The sequence below is a fragment of the Hyla sarda genome, chromosome 4 (genome assembly GCF_029499605.1).
Source record: "Hyla sarda isolate aHylSar1 chromosome 4, aHylSar1.hap1, whole genome shotgun sequence".
In the NCBI taxonomy this organism is placed as follows: Eukaryota; Metazoa; Chordata; class Amphibia; order Anura; family Hylidae; genus Hyla; species Hyla sarda.
In genome coordinates this window covers 283,709,916-283,734,830 of record NC_079192.1, presented here as the reverse complement: position 1 = coordinate 283,734,830, position 24,915 = coordinate 283,709,916, and the positions used below count along the sequence as shown (strand labels likewise).

The 24,915-nt window shown below is 41.4% G+C and overlaps 1 protein-coding gene across 4 annotated transcripts in view; it reads left to right on the top strand.

The window, feature by feature from the left end:
- LRRIQ1 (leucine rich repeats and IQ motif containing 1) overlaps nucleotides 1-24,915 on the top strand; it is a 213,004-nt gene that overhangs the window by 150,479 nt on the left and 37,610 nt on the right. For 2 of the 4 annotated variants that reach the window (XR_008892716.1, XR_008892717.1), the window contains exon 23: nucleotides 22,354-22,508. The exons of the other annotated variants lie outside the window; for them this stretch is intronic. The gene's annotated coding sequence lies outside the window, so the exon portion shown is untranslated. The remainder of the gene's footprint in view (nucleotides 1-22,353; nucleotides 22,509-24,915) is intronic. 4 annotated transcript variants of the gene reach the window in all.

Below are 24,915 nucleotides of genomic sequence, written 5' to 3'. Positions count from 1 at the left end.
CTTTAAGTTCTGTTGGTCACCAGTGACCATCTTCACATTACCATTATTTATGGGTCCTACATGTTATATGACTAATCTGTTCCCGTTTGTGAATTTTTATTTAATTCACATTATTTTTAGGGCAGCCAACTTTTAACTGCATTTAGAGATATGCTAGTTATAAATCGGGGAGTTGCCCAGCATCAAGCTCCACTCCCCGGCCGCAGATCAAACCTTTTCACTGAATAAAAAACGTCAAGATTTCAGAGTAGGTGCTTATTATTAGGCTTAGTAGCCAGGGTTAAAACTGCAAGATTTCATAGTTATTTTTACAATATAGATAGTAAAAGCAAAGAAAAAACATCACCAAAAAGTCTTTAAAAAATATTTTTAACATAAAAGCCTGAGTTTAAGTTAAAATGTACTTTTAGCATGAATTAGCTGTAACTGTAGCATTATTAAGATGACACTGAAGGTGACTAGTTGTTGTGGGATTTGCTTTTATAAGAAGTAAGCAAATGAGTTGACATAAATTTTGTTTTAAAACAACATAATAAAAACTCCATATAGTTAATAAAAAACTAGCCAATTCCTATGTCACCCCAACTATTCCTACTTGTTTGTACAAATATAATAAAAATTTACAGTTGGAAAAAAAAAAACTAACCAATTCCTAAAACTAGAAGTAAAGATAAAATATGCATATATATATATATATATATATATATATATATATATATATATACATGTGTATATATATTGTTGCTTTGTTTCTTTGGATATTGTATTGGTTATTTGTACTTCAGATGTTCTTGCCTTAGAATCGTTTGTTGATTTAATCTACATACTGATACATAGTATTTATAAAACCACCAAGAAGGAGTGATAGTAATTTTACTTGGCTTATTATATATTTGGACTACTCAAATGTTTGCCATAACAAGCTACACTGTAAAATTATTGGGACACTATGCACCTGCAGGAGCTTTAGGACATCCCATTCTAAATCCATAGGCATTAATATGGGGTTGTTCCCCCCCTTTGCAGTTATAACAGCTTACAATCTCCTGGGTAGACTTTGTAGTGTGTCTGTGGGATTTTTTTCCCATTCATCCAAAAGAACATTTGTGAGATTTGTATTTAGACCAGAGAGGTTGGCTTACAATATCCATTTTAGTTCATCCCAAAGGTGTTTGATGGAGCTAAGGTCAGGGCTCTTTGCTGTAAAGTTCTTTTACACCAGACTTACCTAACCATGCCTCTATGGACCTTGCTTTGTTCACTGGGGCAGAGTCACGATGAAACAGAAATACATTTGCTAACTGTTCTTACAAAGTTGTAAATATACCATTGTCCAATATGTCAAGGCATTCTGAAGCTTTAAGATTTTTAACTAAGGGACCTAGGCTAAGGCCTAGACTAATCCCTGACACACAACCTATAGCATTATCACTCCTCCACCAGTAAGCACAGTGCATTCATACACTGTTCTTGCAATCTCTAAATCCAGACTTCACTCACGTCACTCCACAGAACACATTTGACTGCTTCAGAATCCAGTGGCTGTGTACTACATTACTCTATCCAGTGCTGGCATTGTGCTGGGTGATGTAAGGCTTGGCAATGGAAAGCCATGAAATGGAGCTCACAAACCAAATGCACTTTGGAACTCTGCAGTTATTGAGCAGGACAGTGACAACTTTTATTCACTATGCAGCTCAGCACTCGGCGACCCCGCTCTGTAACTTTACATGATCTGCCACGTTATGCCTGGGTTGCTGGGTTGCTCTCACTTTCCAATAATACCACAGTAGATTCCTTCACTAATGTGGCTGCACTGGTAGGTCCTTGATTTTATACACCTGTGGCAGTGAAATTAAATGAAACACCTAAAGTCAGTGATAAAGAGGTGTTTCCTAATACTTTTGTAAATATATATTATATATTAAAGGGGTATTCCAGGCAAAAACTTTTTTTAATATAACAACTGGCTCTGGAAAGTTAAACAGATTTGTAAATTACTTCTATTAAAAAATCTTAATCCTTCCAATAGTTATTAGCTTCTGAAGTTTTCTGTCTAACTGCTCAATGATGATGTCACGTCCCGGGAGCTGTACATGATGGGAGAATATCCCTTGCATGATGGGAAAATATCCTCATAAGAGCTGGACAGCTCCCGGGACGTGAGTCATCAGAAAGCAGTTAGACAGAAAACAGCAACTCAACTTCAGAAGCTAATAACTATTGGAAGGATTAATATTTTTTAATAGAAGTAATTTACTAATCTGTTTAACTTTCCGGCTATAGTAGGTGCAAGATTATCACATCTGAGACAATTTTCTTTTGCACTTATTTCTGTGGTTGAATTACTTTCTATTAATCACAGTACAAAATAAAAGGTAGCAACCTTGTTAAAGGGCTTATTCATTTACAGACATCAATAGCCTAGTATCAATAGTACGTAAGTAGGCAGGGATAGGGGTATGGGGGAAAGAATATTGTGCACTCCTTCCCTCCCCAATTGTGACAGTCAATGAATGCTTTGGTGACTTTTATATTCTTCTAAATAATAGTAGCACGGATATTTCCTCCCCATGTGCATTACCTTACATTTATCAGTGTTGAACCTCATCTGCCACTTCCCAGCCCAAACCTCCAACCTATCCAGGTCCATTTGTAACAGTGCACTGTCCTCTATTGTGTTTACCGCTTTACAGAGTTTAGTATCATCTGCAAAGATTGATACTTTACTATTGAACCCCTCTACAAGGTCATTAATGAATATTTTAAATAGGACAGGACCCAAGACGGTCCCCTGTGGTACCCCACTAGTAACAGTCACCCAATCAGAATAAGTACCATTAATAACCACCCTCTGTTTCCTATCACTGAGCCAGTTACCTTCCCACTTACACACATTCTCCCCCAGCCCAATCCTTCTCATTTTATGCACCAACCGTTTATGTGGCACCGTATCAAATGCTTTGTAAAAATCCAGATATATGACATCCCCCTGGTCCAGTCTGGAGCTCACCTCCTCATAAAAGCTGATCAGGTTAGTTTGACAGGACCGATCCCTCATAAAGCCATACTGATATGGAGTCATACATTTATTTTTATCAAGATATTCCAAAATAGCATCTCTTAGAGAACCCTCAAACAATTTACATACAACAGAGGTTAAACTACCAGGTCTATAATTCCCTGGGTCACCTTTTGCGCCAGTCCACCTTTTGCGCCAGGTCCACCTTTTGCGCCAGTCCTACATTCTACTGCATTTTTTTTTTGTATTGCATTATTATTATCTATATACTGATGTCACCTTTCACTGAAATCTTGTCTGTCACTATAAGAATAAGACTGCAGAAACTTTTCTCTACAGAACAGGAAGGGTTAGCTAGGGTTAGCAAATCTACAATATTTAGTATTATTTTGTAAAATGAAAGACTAGAAAAATTACCAAAAATCTTAACATATTGACATAACTAGTTCTAAGGACACTAGTTTCACACTATCGTTTGTTAAAACACTTAAAAGATCTGCTGAAGGATTGCATTTATTTCAGCGGAATTCAGACTGACGTCAATATGTTCATTTTGGCTTCAGTTTGCATCTTTTTCTTCAGGACTTCCTTTTTAATCGAATGAAAAATCAAAGTGCTATATTATTCAGTTCAGTAAAGCAATTAATATGTTGACTGATACTTTTTTATTTTGAAGATCAGGGTCAGTGGAAGATGTATTGAAAATGCAATGGACAAAATGCAGTTTCATAATGTGTTTTTAATTCCATTCTATTGGATTTAATGGGAAAAAATTATCTGCTGTGGATCTATTGCCCCACCCCCAAGAACAATTAGAATAAGTAATTTTTTTATCATTTTTCTTGCTAGTAAGAGACCTTTTCTTTGTTTTTCTATTGTTTTATATATTATATATTTATACTCGCTCACTGTGATGATGACTGAACAGTTGCTTTCCACATATTTATATACAGAACAACATTTTTGGGCAAAAAAAATTATTATTCTTCTTGTAACTTTAAACAATAGTTTAACCACTCTATATATTGTCTATCATTTCAAATGTTGGCAAATAAAATATTGGATCTATTGAATGTAGTATTTATAGTTCTACGATTATACCATGTTAATAGATTTGTCACTTCTATTAAGGCCTAGTTCACATCTCAATTTTACCATCTGATTAACAGACAGTAAAATCGGGACAAAATCATATTACCTGAAACCTTATACAATCGTATTTAAAAAATAGTTTGGTGTCCAATTTAAAATCTTTTCAAAAAATCATACAGCTGAAAATTTGCATCCGATTTTTCACAAAAAAATCTGATCATGTTTAGAAAATAATAAGTATGTCAAGGGCAATAAAGTTTATTTAAAGACGCTACTGCGTCTGAGTGCAGGAGCTGGCAGTGAAGGAGAGGTAACCTCCACTACCTCAGCAGTGGATCGCCCCCCCCCCAAAAGATCGTGCTGCGGGGGGGCGATCCACCCCACTGAACGACCAGGGCGGGAATAAAGGCACCTTTAGATGCCGCTGTCAACTTTGACAGCGGCGATCTAAAGGGTTAATGGCTGGCCCCCAGCTACAGGCTATTAATGCCGGCCCCCAGCTACAGGAATCAGCTGGGGGTCGGCCGGTATGACCCGTACCCCGTTAACGGCACATGGACGAGTATAGACGTCCATGGTCGTTAACGGGTTAAAGCATATTTCTAAAGCAGCACTGAAGGTAGTCAATGTTTGCAGTTTTTTTCAACCATTGCGTTGTAATTTTACGTATTATTAAAAAATCCCAAATGATAAATTAATGAGCATTGCATATAAAGTGGGCTACAAAGACAAGTACGATTGTACGATTTTAGATCGGGGCTAAAATAGTGGTTGACCACGATTTTTCGCCCAGATTCAAAATCTGATTGAAATCGTGTCTATTTTTAAAACTTTGAGAGGCAAATCCTGACTTTAAGCGAGTGAAGGCCTCTTCGGCATCAGGAGACCAAGTCTTGGGGTTAGAGTTCTTCTTAGTGAGGGCCGCAATCGGAGCAACCAAGGAGGAGAAATGTGGAATGAACTGACGATAATAATTGCCAAAAAAGCCCGCTTGTCAGGGCAGTCCGCTTGTCAGGATCCATCTGTAGACCTTGACATGGAAGAGGCAACCCAGGCATAGGAGGAGGTGAAGAGACAGCTTTAGACTGGATTTGCATAAGAGTGATTTTGGCAAAACCGTCCCCAGTGAGTGATTTCACCAGAGCTCCAGCCAAGTTGTTGAGAATGACATTGAAGCCAAGGAAGACCAAGAAGAAGCTCCAAAGTACAATGAGGCAGCACAAACAACTCAATTTTTTCCTCATGCTTTTCACCCACTTGCATGATGAGAGGTTCTGTGCGGAATAGCACTGTAGAATTTAGGTTTTGTCCATTAACAGAGGTAATATACAAGGGCTTAGCAAGCCGAGTCACTGGAAGCTGGTGTTTATGAACCAGGGAGGCATCAACGAAGTCACCAACGGAACCAGACTCCAGAAAGGCAGAAGCAAGGAAAGAAGTCTTGGCAGGAGTAAAAACTTGGACCTAAGTGGACCAGCAAGGAGAAGTAGAGTTCACACCTAGGGTCGTCACACTCACTTATCCTAGATGTGAGCGTTCTCCTGGACGCTGAGGACATATAGCACAGTCTTTCAGAAAGTGCTCTGGACTGGCACAATATAGGCACAAATTCTCATTGCGTCGTCGGGACCTTTCCTGTTGCGTTAGTCGAGAGCGATCCACCTCCATAGCCTCTCCGGCAAGAGGCAAAGAAGACAGAAGAGGAGGCTGTTGGAACATGGGTGCCAGAGTAGGAAATCGCCGTGTGCAGACAGGTTCTCTTCCCAAATGAAATTCTTCCTGCCTCTTGGCAAAACGCACATCAATTTGAGTGGCTAATTAATTAGTTCACTCGGGGTAGACGGAGGATCACGTGCAGATAGAGCATCCTTGATCCTACTGGATAGTCCTTTTTTTAAATGTAGCACACAACGCCTTGTCATTCCAAGCCAGTCCAGAGTCAAGAGTGCGGAATCGAACCGCGTAGTCAACAATGGAGGAATTCCCTTGGCAGAGGTTCAGGAGAGCCATATACGGCTGAGGAGGCTCATGAGGGTTCTTTAAATACACTGCGGAATTCTGCTAGGAAGTCCGGCAGATTAGAGGAAAGCAGATAATTACGATCCTAGGGAGGAGTTGCCCCGCCAGGGCTTTTCCGGACAAAAGACTGACCACAAACCACTTTAGTGCTATCTGAACTGATGCACCATGAGCTCCAGATTCATGGAAAACTGAGTCACGAAGCCTCTACACAACTTTGGATCACCTTCATACTTAGAGGACAGGGACAAATGAAGCTTGGGTCCGGATAGCGCTGCAGGAACAGGTGGAGAAACAGGAGCAGGTTGATGCTGCTGTACGGCTAGAAGCTGCTGCATCATGGCTGACAATTGATTCAGTTGTTGCGTCTGGTGGGCTAACTGCTGCGACTGTTGAGCCATGACAGTAGAAAGATCCTAAACATCAGGCAGAGGCACCCCAGTGGGATCCATGGCCTGATCTTACTGTAAGACTCTCGGCAGTAGGCAGGTAACACACGGAGGTAGTGGATCCACTGGACCTGTGTGGCAGATGATGCGGGCCGTGCCAGGGAGTGGAGTCTAAGATGCCGCTGGTTTTCACCAGAGCCCGCCGCAAAGCGGGATGGTCTTGCTGCGGCAGGCGACACCCAGGTCGCTACCCCTAGCACGACTCGACCACACAGGCGGCTGAGGTGATGCGAGGCACAGGAGGGATTCGGCAAGACGTGGTCTGGATAGCAGGAGGTCAGGCAGGCGGCACAGGTGCGGAGTCAGGAACATAGCAGGAGGTCACTAGGCAGACGGCAAAGGAGCAAGGTCAGGTCATGGAACAAGGGGTCAGGAACACAGCAAGGCAAGACTCAAGATAGCTTTCACTAGGGCACAAGGCAGCAAAGATCCGGCAGGAGTATGTGGGAGGCGCAGGTACTTATAACAAAGGTGCAGGTGCAGGGCATAATTATGGGCGCACTGGCCCTTTTAATCTGAGAGCTCCGGCATGTGTGCACGTGCCCTAGGAGGCGGGAGCACGTGCGCCGGTGCTGAGGGAGGACAGGGAGGGCAGAAGAGAACAGCGGCCCTGCGAACTGAGTAGGAGCGGGAAGGAAAGCGCTCGCGGCCAGCATGTCTGGCCAGAGTGCTGACGTAACAAGACCCTTTTACCAGTACTTAGTTGAAGCACATTTGACAGTGATTACAGCCTCCAGTCTTCTTGGATATGATGCCACAAGGTTTGCACACCTGGACTTTTTTGCCATTCTTCTCTGCAGATCTTCTTAAAGAGTACCTCTCGTGATGTTGTTAAATTTTATAATCCTCCCAGTTCACTGTCCCCATCATGATAAACCACCCCCTGCCCTTCATTATTTTTTGGTTTTCTACCTTGATATTGCTCAGTATTTTCTGCTCAGGCTCACTCAGATCACGGACTGGGAAGGGGCGTTACCCAGCAGGCTGTGACATCATCTGAAGCCATACAGGGGAGAACTTCCTCCTCTACTCTGTTTCACACAGCCCAGAGCAGTTCAGTGTGTGAGATATGATTGGATAAGGCTTCACACATTTCCTGAGTTTGGACTTCTGCCAGGCCAGGCCAGGCCAGCAGGAGTCCAAAGTCTGTGCAAAAGATGGGGGTGGGGGGGGGGGGGAATGTCCTCTGGACAAGTAGGGAGACACCTAGTGGAAGCTTTTTCAAACACAAACTTTTTTTTTTTTTTAAAGTATATTAGAAACATTTTTTATTTACCATAAGGAGTAGCATAAATTAGTTTTAATGAGAGTGCCCATTTAAGCTCTGTCAGGTTAGATAGGAGCTGGCGTTAGACAGCCATTTTCAGGTCTCTCCAAAGATTTTCAAACAGGTCCAAGTCAGGACTCTGGGTGTGCCACTCAAGGGCATTCACAGAGTTGTCTCTAAAGCAATCCTACATTATCTTGTGCTTTGGGTCATTGTCATTGGTGAACCTTTGGTCCAGTCTAAGGTCCAGACCACTGGATTTTTTTTAAGAATATCTATTTACATTGCTCCTTTAGCTTTCCCTCAACCCTGATCAACCTTCCTGTTCTACAGATATGACACATAGAATTGAGGCCATAAATTTATATTTTGGTTTAATCGGACCAGAGAATCACAGTCTGAGAGTTCTTTAGGTTCTTTAGTTCTTTTTTTATTTTATTTTATTTTTTGCAAACTCCTAGAACAGGCATAGGCAACTTTCGGCACTGCAGATGTTTTGGACTACATCTCCCATGATGTTCTTACAGCCAAAATGCTGACAAAGCATTAAGGGAGATGTAGTCCAAACATCTGCAATGCCAAAGGTTGTCTATTCCGGTCCTAGAAGTTGAGCCACAGTGGAATCTTTGGATTTCTCTCTTACCAAGGCCCTTCTCCCCAAATAAGTTTGTTGGGGTGGCTCAGTTTAAGAATTATGGAGGCCACTGTACCCTTGGGAACATTCAGTGCTGCAAAAATTTTTTGTCCCCTTCTCCAGATTTATGCCTGTTACGCCTAGCGCTCCGGGCCCCCGCTCCTCCCTTGCACTCCCTTGCCGGATCTTGTTGCCCTTGTGCCTAGTGAAAGCGTATTGTGTGTCTAAAGCCTGTGTACCAGAACTTCTGCTATCCACCCTGACTACGAACCTTGCCGCCTGCCCCCGACCTTCTGCTACGTCCGACCTTGCTTCTGTCTACTCCCTTGTACCTCGTCTATCGTCAGCAGCCAGAGAGGTGACCCGTTGCTAGTGGATACGACCTGGTCACTACCGCCGCAGCAAGACCATCCCGCTTTGCGGCGGGCTCTGGTGAAAACCAGTAGTGACTTAGAACCGGTCCACTAGCGCGGTCCTCGCCAATCCCTCTCTGGCACAGAGGATCCACTACCTGCCAGCCGGCATCGTGACAGTAGATCCGGCCATGGATCCCGCTGACGTCCCTCTGCCTTATATCTCTGATATCACCACGGTGGTCGCCCAGCAATCCCGACAGATCGCCCATCTAACCCACCAGCTGTCGGAAGTATTCACCATTGTGCAGCAACTTCAGTCGCAACTTCAGCAGCAATCATCTCCTCCGCCAGCTCCTGCACTCCATCCGCAGCGAGTGGCCACTCCTAGCCTCCGCCTGTCCTTGCCGGACAAATTTAATGGGGACTCTAAGTTTTGCCGTGGCTTCCTTTCGCAATGTTCCCTGCACATGGAGATGATGTCGGACCAGTTTCCTACTGAAAGGTCTAAGGTGGCTTTCGTAGTCAGCCTTCTGTCTGGAAAAGCTCTGTCATGGGCCACACCGCTCTGGGACCGCAATGACCCCGTCACTGCCTCTGTACACTCCTTCTTCTCGGAAATTCGAAGTGTCTTTGAGGAACCTGCCCGAGCCTCTTCTGCTGAGACTGCCTTCTGAACCTGGTCCAGGGTAATTCTTCCGTTGGCGAGTACGCCATACAATTCCGTACTCTTGCTTCTGAACTTTCCTGGAATAATGAGGCCCTCTGCGCGACCTTTAAAAAAGGCCTATCCAGCAACATTAAAGATGTTCTGGCCGCACGAGAGACTCCTGCTAACCTGCATGAACTCATTCATCTAGCCACTCGCATTGACATGCGTTTTTCTGAGAGGCATCAAGAGCTCCGCCAGGAAAAAGACTTAGATCTCTGGACACCTCTCCCACAGTCTCCACTGCAATCTGCGCCTAGGCCTCCCGCCGAGGAGGCCATGCAAGTGGATCGGTCTCGCCTGACCCTGGAAGAGAGGAATCGCCGTAAGGAAGAGAATCTTTGTCTGTACTGTGCCAGTACTGAACATTTTTTGGTGGATTGCCCAATCCGTCCTCCACGTCTGGGAAACGCACGCTCGCACCCAGCTCTCGTGGGTGTGGCGTCTCTTGATGCTAAGTCGGCTTCTCCACGTCTCACGGTGCCTGTTCGGATTTCTACTTCAGCCAGCTCTCCCCTCTCAGCCGTGGCCTGCCTGGACTCTGGAGCTTCTGGGAATTTTATCCGGGAGTCCTTAGTGAATAAATTCCGCATTCCGGTGACCCGTCTTGTCAAGCCACTCCACATTTCCGCGGTCAACAGAGCCAGGTTGGATTGCACCGTGCGTTACCGCACGGAGCCCCTCCTAATGTGCATCGGACCTCATCACGAGGAAATTGTATTTTTTGTCCTTCCTAATTGCACTTCTGAAGTTCTCCTTGGACTACCCTGGCTTCAACACCATTCCCCAACCCTGGATTGGTCCACTGGGGAGATCAAGAGTTGGGGTCCCTCTTGTTCCAAGGACTGCCTTCAACCGGTTCCCAGTACTCCCTGCCGTGACCCTGTGGTTCCTCCTGTATCCGGTCCCCCTAAGGTCATTAAGGACTCTGCCTGCCACAGGAAATGCCTCTCCCCCCCTCCCAGTCCCATCAGGCAAGCCTCTGTGTCCCCTCATGGCCCTCGTCCTGGTGTCACACTGCCCCGTGCCAGGTCTCGCCCTCTGCCCTCTCTCCCCATTCCTACTCCTGCTGTTCTGCCTGCCGTTGACGAATCCCTCCATCCTTTCCCGGTGTCCTCATCCCAGGGGAGGCAGTTACCGGACAAAGAGAAGGGGAGACCTAAGGGGGGGGTACTGTTACGCCTAGCGCCCCGGGCCCCCGCTCCTCCCTTGCACTCCCTTGCCGGATCTTGTTGCCCTTGTGCCTAGTGAAAGCGTATTGTGTGTCTAAAGCCTGTGTACCAGAACTTCTGCTATCCACCCTGACTACGAACCTTGCCGCCTGCCCCCGACCTTCTGCTACGTCCGACCTTGCTTCTGTCTACTCCCTTGTACCTCGTCTATCGTCAGCAGCCAGAGAGGTGACCCGTTGCTAGTGGATACGACCTGGTCACTACCGCCGCAGCAAGACCATCCCGCTTTGCGGCGGGCTCTGGTGAAAACCAGTAGTGACTTAGAACCGGTCCACTAGCGCGGTCCTCGCCAATCCCTCTCTGGCACAGAGGATCCACTACCTGCCAGCCGGCATCGTGACAATGCCTCTACACGATCCTGTCTCTGAGCTCTACAAGCAGCTCTTTCTACCTCATGACTTGATTTTGCTCTGCTTTACATTGTCTTTCCAAATAATATTCTATCAACTAAGTGTGTCACAGGTGACCCCCCCCCATCAAGGTGTAGAAACATCTCAAAGAGGACAAAAAGAAACCAGAGTCCCTCCAAACTAAATTTTAAATGTCATAGGATCAGAGGGTCAACATTTTAGTTTTTCCTTTTTAACTGGTTTCCGACAAAGGATGAGCCGGCTTGTCCTGAGACGGCAGTATGTGTATGACGCAGGCTCCCAACTCGAGCCCGCGTCATACCGGCTGGTCCCCAGGTGATTCCTGTAGCTGGGGGAGGGGGGGCGATCAGCGGCGTCTAAAGGGACATTTAAACTATCCCTGGTGGTCCGGTGGGGTGGATGTCAACAGTGAGCACTGTGATCATGATGTCAGCAGAGAGCTCTGTGTTCCAAAAAGAAAATAATTTCCTCTGTAGTATTCAGCAGCCAACAAGTACTAGAAGGATTAAGATTTTTTAATAGAAGTAATTTACAAATCTGTTTAACTTTCTGGCAACAGTTGATTTAAAAAAAAAAGTTTTCCACCAGAGTACCCCTTTAACAACGCCGGACGTAAATGTACGTCCTGGTGAGCTGGTACTTAACGCACCAGGACATACATTTACATCCTATACATAACCACGAGCATTGGAGCATTGATAGCAGCCAGGAACCCACTGGTAATGGCAGACATCCGCGATGGCGCAGATGTCCGCCATTAACCCCTCAGATGCCGTGATCAATACAGATCATGGCATCTGCAGCATCGCGGTCACTAAAATGGACGATCATCCATAACGGCAGACGGAGGTCCCCTCACCTGCCTCTGCTGTCTTCCACGGGTCTTCTGCTCTGGTCTGCGATCGAGCAGACCAGAGTAGAAGATGACCGATAATACTGATGAGTGCTATGTCCTATGCATAACACTGAACAGTATTCGCAATCGAATGATTGCTATAAATAGTCCCTTATGGGGACTATTAAAGTGTAAAAATAATAGTAAAAAAAAAGTTAAAACATTTTGAAAAAACCCCTCCCCCAATAAAAACGTAAATTGTCCCATTTTCCCTATTTCACCCCCAAAAAGTGTAAAAAAAAAATTTTTTATATACATATTTGGTGTCGCCGTGTGCATAAATATCCAAACTATTAAAATGTTAATGATACCGTACGGTGAGCGGCGTGAATGTAAAAAAAAAAAGTCCAAAATAGCTGCTTTTTTATAACATGTAATTCCCCAAAAAATTTATAAAAAATGTATTAAAAGATTTATATAAGCATATATGGTATCAATAAAAAGTACAGATCAAGGCACAAAAAATGAGCCCTCATAATGCCGCTTATACGGAAAAATGAAAAAGTTATAGGTCTTAAAAATAGGGGGATTTTAAACGTACTAATTTGATTAAAAAGTTTGCGATTTTTTTTAAACAGTAATAGAAAAGTATGTTATCATGGGTATCATTTTAATTGTATTGAGCCAAAAAATAAAGATCACATGTCATTTTTACCGTAAACTGTATGGCGTGAAAACGACACCTTCCAAAATTTGCAAAATTGCGGGTTTCTTTTTAATTTCCCCTCACAAATAGTATTTTTTTGGTTGCGCCTTACATTTTATGGTAATGGGAGTGATGGCATTACAACAGACAACTGGTCACACAAAAAACAAGCCCTTATACTTGTCTGTGGATGAAAATATAAAAGGAGGAAAAATTAAAACGTTAAAATGTAATTGTCTGAGTCCTTAACCCCTTAACGACCATGGACGTGTATACACGTCCAGTCAGGATGAACGTTCCCACGCCAGGAAGTGTATATTCGTCCATGGCTCTCGTGGGTGCTGCCCAGTGCACCCACGAGATCGCAGCATGGACTCGGCTGTAACACACAGCCGGGACCCTGCCGCACTGCCGGGACCGAAGTAAACTTCGGTCCCAGCAGTTTAACCCTTACAGCTGCAGTCGGAAGTGACCGCTGGCTGTAAGTGTTATGACAGAAGGAGGGAGCTCCCTCTGTCACCCCTGCAGCACCCCGGGGTGCTGTGTGTAATCCCCGGCGGGCGGGGACCTGCCGCACTGCCGGGACCGAAGACAACTTCGGTCCCGGCAGTTTAACCCTTACAGCCACGGTCGGAAGCGACCACGAGCTGTAAGGAGTTTTGACAGAGGGAGGGGGCTCCCTCTGTCACTCTCCTGTAGCACCCCGCGATCATTGCCTAGGACCCCCAGGTCTGCCCCGGTTATTGCCTGTGAGGACGTGCCAGAGGCACATCCTCATATGCTGCCTGCTAGTGTAAAACTAGCAGGCAGCATATATCTGCAATGCTTTGGAATACTAAGTATTCCAAAGCATTAAAAAAAAAGTGAAAAAATAAATACAATGAATAAAAGTGTATAAAAACAAGAAGTATAAAAAAAAGTGTAAAAAATAAATAAAAAAAGTGTAAAAAAAAAGTGTGAAAAAGTGTAAAAAAAAATACTAAAAACACATTTATTAACCCCCTAAGGACGCAGAACGTAAATGTATGTCCTGGTGCAGTGGTACTTAACGCACCAGGACGTACATTTACGTCCTGTGCATAACCGCGGGCATCGGAGTAATGCCCGTGTCATGCGCGGCTGATCCCGGCTTTTGATCGCAGCCAGGGATCTCGCGGGCGTCCGCCATTAACCCCTCAGGTGCCGGGATCAATACAGATCCCGGTATCTGCGGCAGTGCGCGATTTGAATGAATGATCGGATCGCCCGCAGCGCTGCTGCGGGGATCCGATCATTCAGAACGCCGCACGGAGGTCCCCTTACCTTCCTCCGTCCGGCTTCCGGCGTCTCCTGCTCTGGTCTGTGATTGAGCAGACCAGAACAGAAGATCGCCGATAACACTGATCTGTTCTATGTCCTATACATAGAACAGATCAGTATTAGCAATCATGGTATTGCTATGAATAGTCCCCTATGGGGACTATTCAAGTGTAATAAAAAATGTAAAAAAAAATGTAAAAGTAAAAAAAAAAAGTGAAAAATCCCCTCCCCCAATAAAAAAGTAAAACGTCCGTTTTTTCCTATTTTACCCCCAAAAAGCGTAAAAAAATTTTTTTATAGACATATTTGGTATCGCCGCGTGCGTAAATGTCCGAACTATTAAAATAAAATGTTAATGATCCCGTACGGTGAACGGCGTGAACGAAAAAAAAAAAAAGTCCAAAATTCCTACTTTTTTAATACATTTTATTAAAAAAAAATAAAAAATGTATTAAAAGTTTTTTATATGCAAATGTGGTATCAAAAAAAAGTAAAGATCATGGCGCAAAAAATGAGCCCCCATACCGCCGCTTATACGGAAAAATAAAAAAATTAGAGGTCATCAAAATAAAGGGATTATAAACGTACTAATTTGGTTAAAAAGTTTGTGATTTTTTTTAAGCGCAGCAATAATAGAAAAGTATGTAATAATGGGTATCATTTTAATCGTATTGACCCTCAGAATAAAGAACACATGTCATTTTTACCATAAATTGTACGACGTGAAAACGAAACCTTCCAAAATTAGCAAAATTGCGTTTTTCCTTTTAATTTCCCCACAAAAATAGTGTTTTTTGGTTGCGCCATACATTTTATGATATAATGAGTTATGTCATTACAAAGGACAACTGGTCGCGCAAAAAACAAGCCCCATACTAGTCTGTGGATGAAAATATAAAAGAGTTATGATTTTTAGAAGGCGAGGAGTAAAAAATGAAAACGTAAAAATTTCTTAAGGCCAAAATGGGCTGAGTCCTTAAGGGGTTAAATAAATATAGTAAAAAATAAAAATGTATAATGCATAGGATCACACGGCACACATCCGCTGCATATTACATGCTGCGGATGCCCGCCAACAGTCACAATAATGAGCTCCCTGCTGCGGGTGGGTAGCTTTGTGTGTCCACTAATAGTGACGGATTTCCCGCCGGCAGTCATGAGCGGACACACTAAGCTACCCAGCCACAGCAGTGATCTCGCCCTTGTGACTGCCGGGGGTTTCCACGGTGTGAAATATGCTGCGGATGCGCTCTATGTGACCCTACACTGCGTCCCATTCATACTGCGTTTCCGCAGTGTTAGAGATATCCGTCAGCATCATGTCAAAAAGAGAGATGCTGACGTATACTGTAGCAGCTCCAGTCATTTCTGACTGCTACAGTATACATTGGCATCCCTTTTTTGACATGACAACGGACACCTATACTGCAGAAATGCAGTATGAATGGGGACTATTCATATAATGATGCCCTGAAAGCCAAAGGGGGCTCCTCTCCTTTGGGGTCCTACCACGCGGCCAAGGAACCAAATATGGCCTAAGCGGGGGTATTTCCAAACACGGGCCAAGCAGCTTAATAAAATATAGGGTGCCTTTCTTGCAATATCAGAAGTGATGTACAAAAAATATGCCCCACAAATGATGCATTTGTGAAAAAAGGTAAATTTTGCATTTTTAACACTGACATTGTAATAATTCCTGCCAAAAAACCATGGTGTTAAAATACTCACTGTACCCCCTAGCGAATACCTTGAGGGGTCTTGTTTTTAAAATTGGGTAATTTGGGGGTGTTCCTATGTTCTACTACCTTAAAATTTCTGCAAACCTTGCATAGCACACAAAAAAAAGATGTACTTTTCAAATTTTCAACATTTTCAAAATTTCAAGTTCAATTGTTAGGCTTCTAATAAATTTAAAATGTTAATTAAAAACAAAAAAAATGCTGTCAAAATAAAGTAGACATCTGAAAGTATAAGTTTCATAAACTATTTGGTCAGTATGTATAAATATATGCAACCTATTAGTGTTAAAATAGCAAAAAATTTAATTTTTTTTTAAATTTCATGATTTTTTGCATTGTAAAAAAAAAACTACAAATTATATCGGCATATACTTTTACTATGTACATGAAGGACGACTTGTGACAAAAAAACAATGTCAGAATTATCGTGATTGGCAAAACGTTACCAGAGTTATTCTCTAATAAAGACAGACATCCCCGATTTGAAAAAACAGGCCTGGTCTTTCAGGGGCGTACAGGTTTATTTGAGTTGGTCCTTAAGGGGTTAAGGTCCAAATGGGCTGAGTCCTTAAGGGGTTAATAAATTAGCAAACATTTCTAATGTTTTATTTTCACTTTGGGTTATTGAGTGCAGAATAATTATAGGAGGGGGTAGCTTCTTTTCTTTTTCTTATTATAGCACAAGGCCGCGACATAACAAAATGTGAAAAAAAAGGAAAGGGTATAAAAAATTCCAAATGCATTGTAGATACTAATGGATGTCACTGGATGAAGAAGCATACGTATCTGGTTAAAAATAGAATCAGCAGGAGAGTTGTTTTTTTTTGGGGCTGAATTTTTTGTTTTGATCAATCAACTTTTAATTAAAGCAGTTCAGCTCCGACTCTGTATGTAGCGAGTAAAACTTAAACATATACATTTCCAAAAACATGTAAGATCTTTATCTTAAGATGTGATGAAACAGAGGAAGTTTGGGAATCAGAGCAAAGTATAGCTTTGTTTCTTATTATCTAGTGTGAGCTCACACAACAATAGAGGCTTGCACATTGAAATATTTTCTCATTTGAAGAAATAAATGGCTCTCTACCAGCCCCTTAACATGTAAAATGAGTAGGTTAGTTATGTCCAATACATCCAAAAAGAGCCAGGATAAAATAAACATGAGGAGTTGGATATCTTGGAAAAAATCTGTCATGGGTTTGGGTTAATCATCTCCAGAAGAATTTCAACTTGATGCCTGAAATGTTAGACTTCTTGGAGAAAGTAGTAAGGCCTGAGGCAGTGTTGATCTGAAGGAGTGCTCTCCATGGGTCAGATTTGCTCTGCCGGCAGAGTGCAAACCCAGTTCACTGGAGAAGCCATATGAAAAATACTGCTTGACCTTCTGTAGCGTGCACTTGGGCTACATGGACATTGTTTTAATAGCCACAGTTTTGCAGTTTAGAATAAAGTGAGAAATGAAACCTGTAAGTAATTTTCAATATCACTGTCTTACAACCAAAACATTCCATTAATCTCGCATAGAGTCCTAGACGTGAGCCCATGTAATGAAAAATGGCCAGATGAATAATATTCACATGAGTAATTGTTGCAAGTTTATGACAGTTTTTTGTTATTTGATTTCTCTTAAGACAGCTTCTTTTGAACACACTCCTACTAAGACAGGGTTAGGGCCATTCACATTCTTTTTCATCTGACCATTGTATGACCTGATAACTATTTCCTGTGCCTAAACAAGGTTACGACCTGGGTCTGAGAGAGCAGTATACAGATAATTTTAGAATCCATTTAAACCTGAATGATTTTTTTTAATTGGGGGAGGAAAGAGTCTGGATTAATTTCTTATTGAACCAAGTGTTTCCAACACTCGGATTTAATCGGAATGGTTAAAAATAAACACACCGGCTGGTGCCATGTGCTTAAGTTCATAAGGTTGACGTTGTCTTTTAAATAAAATAACATAAAATGGAAGAGCAGTGTTTCCCTTCATGCCATTCATGCCAGATTTAAAGATGTGTTTAATTCACCTTGTAGAGTCTCTTCCTGCTTAGACAACCCCATTAAAGAAGAACCTTTTAATCCAGAAAAGAAAAGTTTTGGAAGTCATTTTAACTGAATGCCAGAAGAAGGTCATTATAGGTCATTTTACAGCCATATCTTCCGTATAAATTTACATAAATACAAAAACATACAATAAAAAATAGAAAAAATTATAAATTAGGACAGTGAAAAGCAGTCCAATGTGGTTAAAGGGCCAATAAGCTTTAGATCTGTAGGCACATTTTATTATTTTCAATCAAAATCCTCAAGAAGTTTTGCTGCAAGAGAGTATACCCTAAAAAGGGTACTCTGGTACTGAAAAACTTGCCCTCTATACACAGGATTGGGAGTAAGTGTTTGATTGCGGAGAGTCTGACCGCTGGGACCCCACACAATCTCCTGAACGCGCCGGGCTCTAACCGCTCAACTCACTAGTCCACTTAGTCCACTCCTTCTCACCTGTTGATAGGAGTGAGGGTGCTGGGTGTCACCACCATGTCGATCAACAATTGTCTGTCTGCGTTCCATTAAGCTCAGTAACTGGTAAAGACTGACCTTTTTTGGGACCATGTTTTGTACTGTAAAACAGCCAAATAACAGTGTTTTTTGGTACAACAAAAAATGGACTAAAAACAGTAAAATATGTTTTGAGAAGCATATGTTTATGTTATCTAGCATATATGTATCTAAAACATAAACAGCTTTGAAAGTTGTCTTAATCCAAAATATCCTTCTATTGGCTGCATACAGCTTTTCATGCAATGGAACAAAGCAGCTACTATATAAATCTATACTTGGAACATGAATTCAGTCATCTTGTGTATTTGTTTCTGCTTATCATCAGAGTGTATGAATACTTGACTAGTCTCCTTTTTGGTACCATTTTGACTGTTTTCTAGATTTGTTAACCTTTACAGTGTTTACATTTGATAATAGAAACAAAGATAGCTTAATGTGTGATATTTTTGTTCCGGAAGGTTAATTTTTTTGTATAAATATCCAGTCATACATGATTTTAATGGATTTACCTTTAATCTGATAGGGAAAGCCTGTCTTTTGGAAGGCTGCCAAACTGAAATAAAATACACTGTCCTTCAGATGGCTATCAGATCAGCACTCTTCCTTGGCTTTTTTGTGCCCGAATCTGACAGCATTTGCTTTCTAATGATGTAAACACTTGCAAAATCATCAATTTATCGCTGTTCTGGCAGAGGGTGGCAGCTTTAGCTCTAAGTAGTAATAATAAACAGAGAGGGAATGAGCAGCCACTTTCACATATGACAGATCATAAGACAATTGGACTTGAAGTTAACTGGTTTACTCAGACTCCTTGGCAGTCATTTATGTTCAGGGCTTTTTTTTTACCATTATGAAATCAAAGATTTGGAATGTTGGTTAATATGATGTGTAATACGTATTCACAAATCAGTACATTATTTACACATCCTTACCTAGGGCTATGTTATTTGATTTGCGAGATGTAATGAAGACAGTTACAAATGCACAGGAATGCGTTACCTGTAAACAGTGCTAAAAGAAAATGCTTGTCCTAAAATATATAGGCAGGTATAGTTGTATGTATTTACTTAGTTTCGCACCTTTCTTGAGAAATTTATAGTATAAAGGATGTTATCTGGCAGAGGTTTATTCGCTTGTATTCAGTTTTCTAGGTCAGTGGATAGGTTAGCGTAGTTTGTAACTTTATCACAGTTAGCTTGACAATTTGGATAAATACAAATAGTAGTTAAAGGGGTATGTGATGGCCATCACGCCCCCTTCCATAGACATGAAATGAGGGGACGTAGCATGGCATGACCTCACATCTCCGGTCGCCCAAACCCAGCGTTCTAAATACCTTGTTGAGAATGTCGGGAGCAGCACAGGATAGAGGATAAGATGTCTGTCGGAGTACCCCTTTAAAGAGGTTATCCACCATAAGTTGATTTTAGTACGTACCTGCCAGTGCTTGTCTTGGGGATAAATGGCTATGTTGTGAGATTACCATAAAGCTGAGGCTATATTTTTGTGAACTGGCTATTTCCTGTTGGAGGTTATTCCCGTAAAGGAGTAGTCTAGTACAGACTATTCCTCCTCTCTTGTGCCCAGGCTGTAAAAAAAATAGAAAACGAACTTTCACTCCCCTTCCTGCATTCCCCCAGAGCGCTGCTACAGCTGATAGGTCCTCCGGTCCCGTCTTCTGCCTTCTTCCTGTGCACGGATCATCACACAGCGTTCAGCCTATCACCGGCTGAGGCGGGACATCACTGCAGCTGGTGATAGGCTCAGCGCCGTGTGAGAATCCAGGCACAGGAAGAAGGCAGAAGACTGGCCCGGAGGACCGATCAGCTGTAGCAGCGCTCCAGGGAAATGCAGAAAGGTGAGCAAGAGTTTGTTTTCTATTTTTTACAGCCCGGGCACAACGGAGGAGGAATAGTCTGCACTAGACTACACCTTTACACTACAAGTCTCATAGTTCCTTGTTTGTAAGTGTGAGGTCACTTTTCTCACTCTACCCCACAGCCACCCCACCCATTGAAACACACCTGTGATCCTTTCCATGCAATAGACCAGTGTTTGCTGACCAGGGTGCCTCTAGGTGTAGCAAAACTACAATTCTTGCAGAATGATCTCCCTCCCATCCAGCGGTCGCTTCATCCATTGAAGCAAGAACAGGCTCCTTCTGAACACCTGACTAATGTCTCAGGCCGCACTGCAACCTGGGAAAACCTGAAAAAAAGAGTCATTTTGTTTGCTGTTAAAAATAAATATTGGGGCAAAATTCACAGAAGAATTATGAGACCACCATGAAACAGGTACAGACACAATATTATGAACTACACTACTTTACAGCTCATGTAGCTTAGTCAAATAAAAATCCTGGAATACCCCTTTAAATCCAGCTTCTGGGAAAAATATTGTATAAAACGCAAAATTTTAATTCATCGTTTAAAAACTAGACACAACATGTCACTAAAAAGAAGTGAAAAGAAGTCCGGTAGACTATCTTGTGCCACGGTATACATGTCAATTCAGACTGGTGATGAGCTGACCTGCATTTTTTTCTTTTTTGCCTAACAATCGGGATCCCTAAGGATTGACTCACATAGAGGTTTTTTTTCTCATGGACTCAAAAGCAGATCCGCACAATGCACATGTGGGAATAGATGAGTCCAAAACTCATCTTCTCTGAAGTAAATGTTAAAAAAAAAATCTAAAAACATGGGAACAGAAAACATTAAGCCACTAAACCTCAGCTGCACCTTCGAATGGTTTAGTAGTTCCAAATGCAGTGATAGGTTCTCTTTAATCTCCTTTTATACATTTACGTGTTTTACTGTAAAAATAAACAATTTTATACTGATGTGTGTGAATATATATATCAGGCTTGTAGGGTCAGCTCTAGGGGTTCCTATACTAGGGTTCATGAAATTGTTTCTATGCCAACTGGTGCTTGGTTGTCTTCTTTTTCTTTGTATTGGGTCTTATATTATACCAAAGGAAGCCTACTGCAATATCACAAAATTGTATTAGTCTTTGTAGGTATAAGTAGAATACTAATCATTCATATGTAGACCTGTCTAAAATCACTTTTGATGAGCTTGGCTGTGATATTGGGGGGTTCTACCATTTACTTACTTAAAGGGGTACTACACTGGAAAACATTTTCTTTTTTTAAATCAACGGGTGCCAGAAAGTTAAACAGATTTGTTAATTACTTCTATTAAAAAAATCTTAATCCTTCCACTAATCAGCTGCTGTTATGATCCATAGGAAGTTCTTTTCGTTTTGAATTTCCTTTCTGTCTGACCACAGTGCGCTCTGCTGACACCTCTGTCCATTTTAGGAACTGTCCAGAGCAGGAGAGGCTTTCTATGGGGATTTGCTCCTACTCTGGACAGTTCCTAAAATGGACAGAAGTGTCAGCAGAGAGCACTGTGGTCAGGCAGAAAGAAAATTCAAAAAGAAAAGAACTTGCTGTGGATCATAACAGAAGCTGATAAGTACTGGAAGGATCAAGATTTTTTAATAGAAGTAATTTACCAATCTGTTTAACTTTCTAGCACCAGTTGATTAAAAAAAAAAAAGTTTTTTCCCCTTTAATGTAAGGAAAATATTGCTTTCCCTGAATTTTATGCATATGTTCACACGTCAAACACACACGTCACATGTGAGAACATGGCATCTTAATATATCACCTTTACATGGAACCACCACTAACATTCAGTCCATCTTCTTAGATTATTCTCTGATGTCAGAAGGTGTTAGCTTAGAATTGCCTACTTTTAAAAAACTGGGTTCACAAACAATGGTGACCGTGACATTCTTTTGTAACAGTGACTGCCATAGAGCTATTTAAAACAATGACATGTTGTGAGATTACTATAACGCTGTGGCTATCTTTTTGTGAACTGGGTAGTTCCTGTTGGAGTTCAGTCTCTTAAACTACATATCCCTTGTTTTAAGGTGTGAGGTCACATCAGCCACCCCACCCATTGAAACACAAATGCATTGAATTCAATAAAAAAAACAGTGTTTTCTAACCAGGGTGCCTCCAGCTGTTACAAAATGATCTCTCTCCCACCCAGCTTTCGTCCAACCCATTGAAGCAGGACTAGTAATGTCATGTCTCAACGCACTGCAATCTGGGAAAACTCGAGACCTGAGTAATTTTGTATGCTGTTAAAAATAAATATTGGGGCGAAAAATCACAGAAGAATTACGAGACCATCGTCACACACAGGTACAGACACTATATTATGAACTACACTAACTTTACAGCCCCTGTAGCAAAGTCAGATAACAAAAATTCCTGGAATATCCCTTTAATATATGGTAACAGCCACATATCTATTCCTATATGTAAAGATCATGATGGATAAAGGTAAGGCTATGTTTACATTGCATTAGCAATGTAAATTCACAGAGCAGCTTTTCTGTGGGGCTTCCGCAGCTGGCTCTCCTCTGTGAATAGGGCCAGTAGCAGTTGGCTTTGCATTAGGACCTGTAGTAACCAGGCATGGCTACTATGCAGTGATCAAAGCCAACTGCTCCTGGCCTCGTTTACATGGTTGTTCTGGCCATGGCACCCCTGCAGAACAGCTGATCAGTGGTGGTGCTGAGGACAAGCCATCAATTCATTTTACCAATAAAACCCCTTTAAGCCATAGACTTAAAGGGGTTGTCCAGGTTGAGATATTTTTTTAAACTACGGTCTGGATGATGGCAAATAAAAATCTCTGGTCGATGCTGCCTGCCACTTTCACCATAACCATAACCTCATCAATCATTTCAGAAATGAATGTGTGATGAAAGCAAAACCAAGTCTTAGAATGTACCAAATTTCATGTTGCACTGAAAAAATCTAGATGTAGAGCCAGAAGGTATAAGAAGAAGTATAAGTCCTTCCTTTATATTTCCCATTCCTTTTGAATAAACTTCTGGCTTTTGCTCAAAAACAGCAGAGGCAGTTTTCCAAAAAATCTAGCCGAATAATCAGTGAATAGTGTTAACAAATAAGAGTTTTTATATTGTTTTTTTAAATATTGGAAATTGGGTGGGTTCACACCACGATTTTGCTATACGGTTTCGGCATAAGGTTCTCATTAAAAAAAGTATGCAACGTACAGAAAACCATGCCATACCATAGACTTCCCATTCAAAACCGTATGCTCCATAATATATACGGTTGTCTCAGTTTTTCAAACCATATGGTTTTTTACTTTTTTTTTCCTGGACAGAAAACCACGGTTTTTGGTCCGGGTGAAATACCGTATTAAACCGTATATGTTTTTTTTTTTTTTTTTTTTTTAACATGGGAGTCAATGGGAACTGTACAGAACCGTATGTGCGTAAGGTTCCATCCGGTTTTCACCATACGGTTTTTGACTTTGCACATTTTTTTTTCTTGGAATTTCAATCAAACAAGTGAAACTTTATTCATGATGGAGTGAAAAGTTAAAAACATATATGTTTTTTTTCTTTAAAAAAAACAAAAAAACGGATGCAACCGGACATCATTTTTCAAACCGTATACAGATGAAAATTTGTACACACGTTTTGATACAGTTTAGTCAGGTTTTGAGGAATCCGTTTTTTTTATCAAAAACCTGACATGGGAACTGTATTGCAAAAATGTGTTGTGAACCCAGCCATACTTTAGTTTTTTTTACCAGTGATACAATAAGTATTACAAAATCGTTAGAAACAAATTACAAAAATACTTTCTCTACTTGCTACCAACATCTACTTTTCCTCCTATAAGTAGTATTTTGAGCTAGTGAACTATTGGATATTGCAATGTTTTGGTAGAATTAACCGGTCTTAATATTTTGACTATTTTATTGAAGCATTTAATGGATTGCCAGAGACTTTTACAAGGCAATAGTTTGATCTAATTTAACCTGCAAATGACCCTGTCTTGTTTGTTCAGATGACATTTCTAAAAGTGTGCACAGAGCTGTTCTTTAATACAATTATGTGCCATAAGACCTGACCTTTCAGTCTGTCCAGGGGAGCCCTGAATTGGCCCATTCTCTGATATTGTGACATTGCTTCTGTTGCCTCGATTGTGACCTCAGATTACATGATACCCTTGAGAGCTGCAGATAATAGGCATGACTCCTGCTTTTTAGCCAAGTTTCCTTCTCTACCTCAAAAGGTATTGGAAGTAGATTTTACAATTGAAAATAAAAGCATCTGAATATGGATCAACAATATTCCCCAAATATCTATATTTTATTGTAAATAAAAGAAACATATACACACAAACATATACATGTATATATATTTGCACAAAATCTTTCTTTCAAAAAAATATTTTACCTTTGATGAACCTTTCTATAAATGTGGAACTAGATATACTGAAATTTCTACCTAATTTATTGTCAATTACAAAAAAGGTGCCGTAAAACTTAACTTTTAAAGCTAATCACTTCATAAAATCCAACCAAAATAAAGAAGGGAATTTAAATCAATTATCAAACAGACAATAACTACTAACAAATTGTGGTGTCACAACTGTCAGAATATATTATAAACGTCTGGGACACCAATTCTTGATCTAAAATTAAAGAAATATATTGATATAAGAACCCCATAAACTTACCGTAGATAAGGTTATCAAAAGATTAGCATTAAAAGTTAAGTTT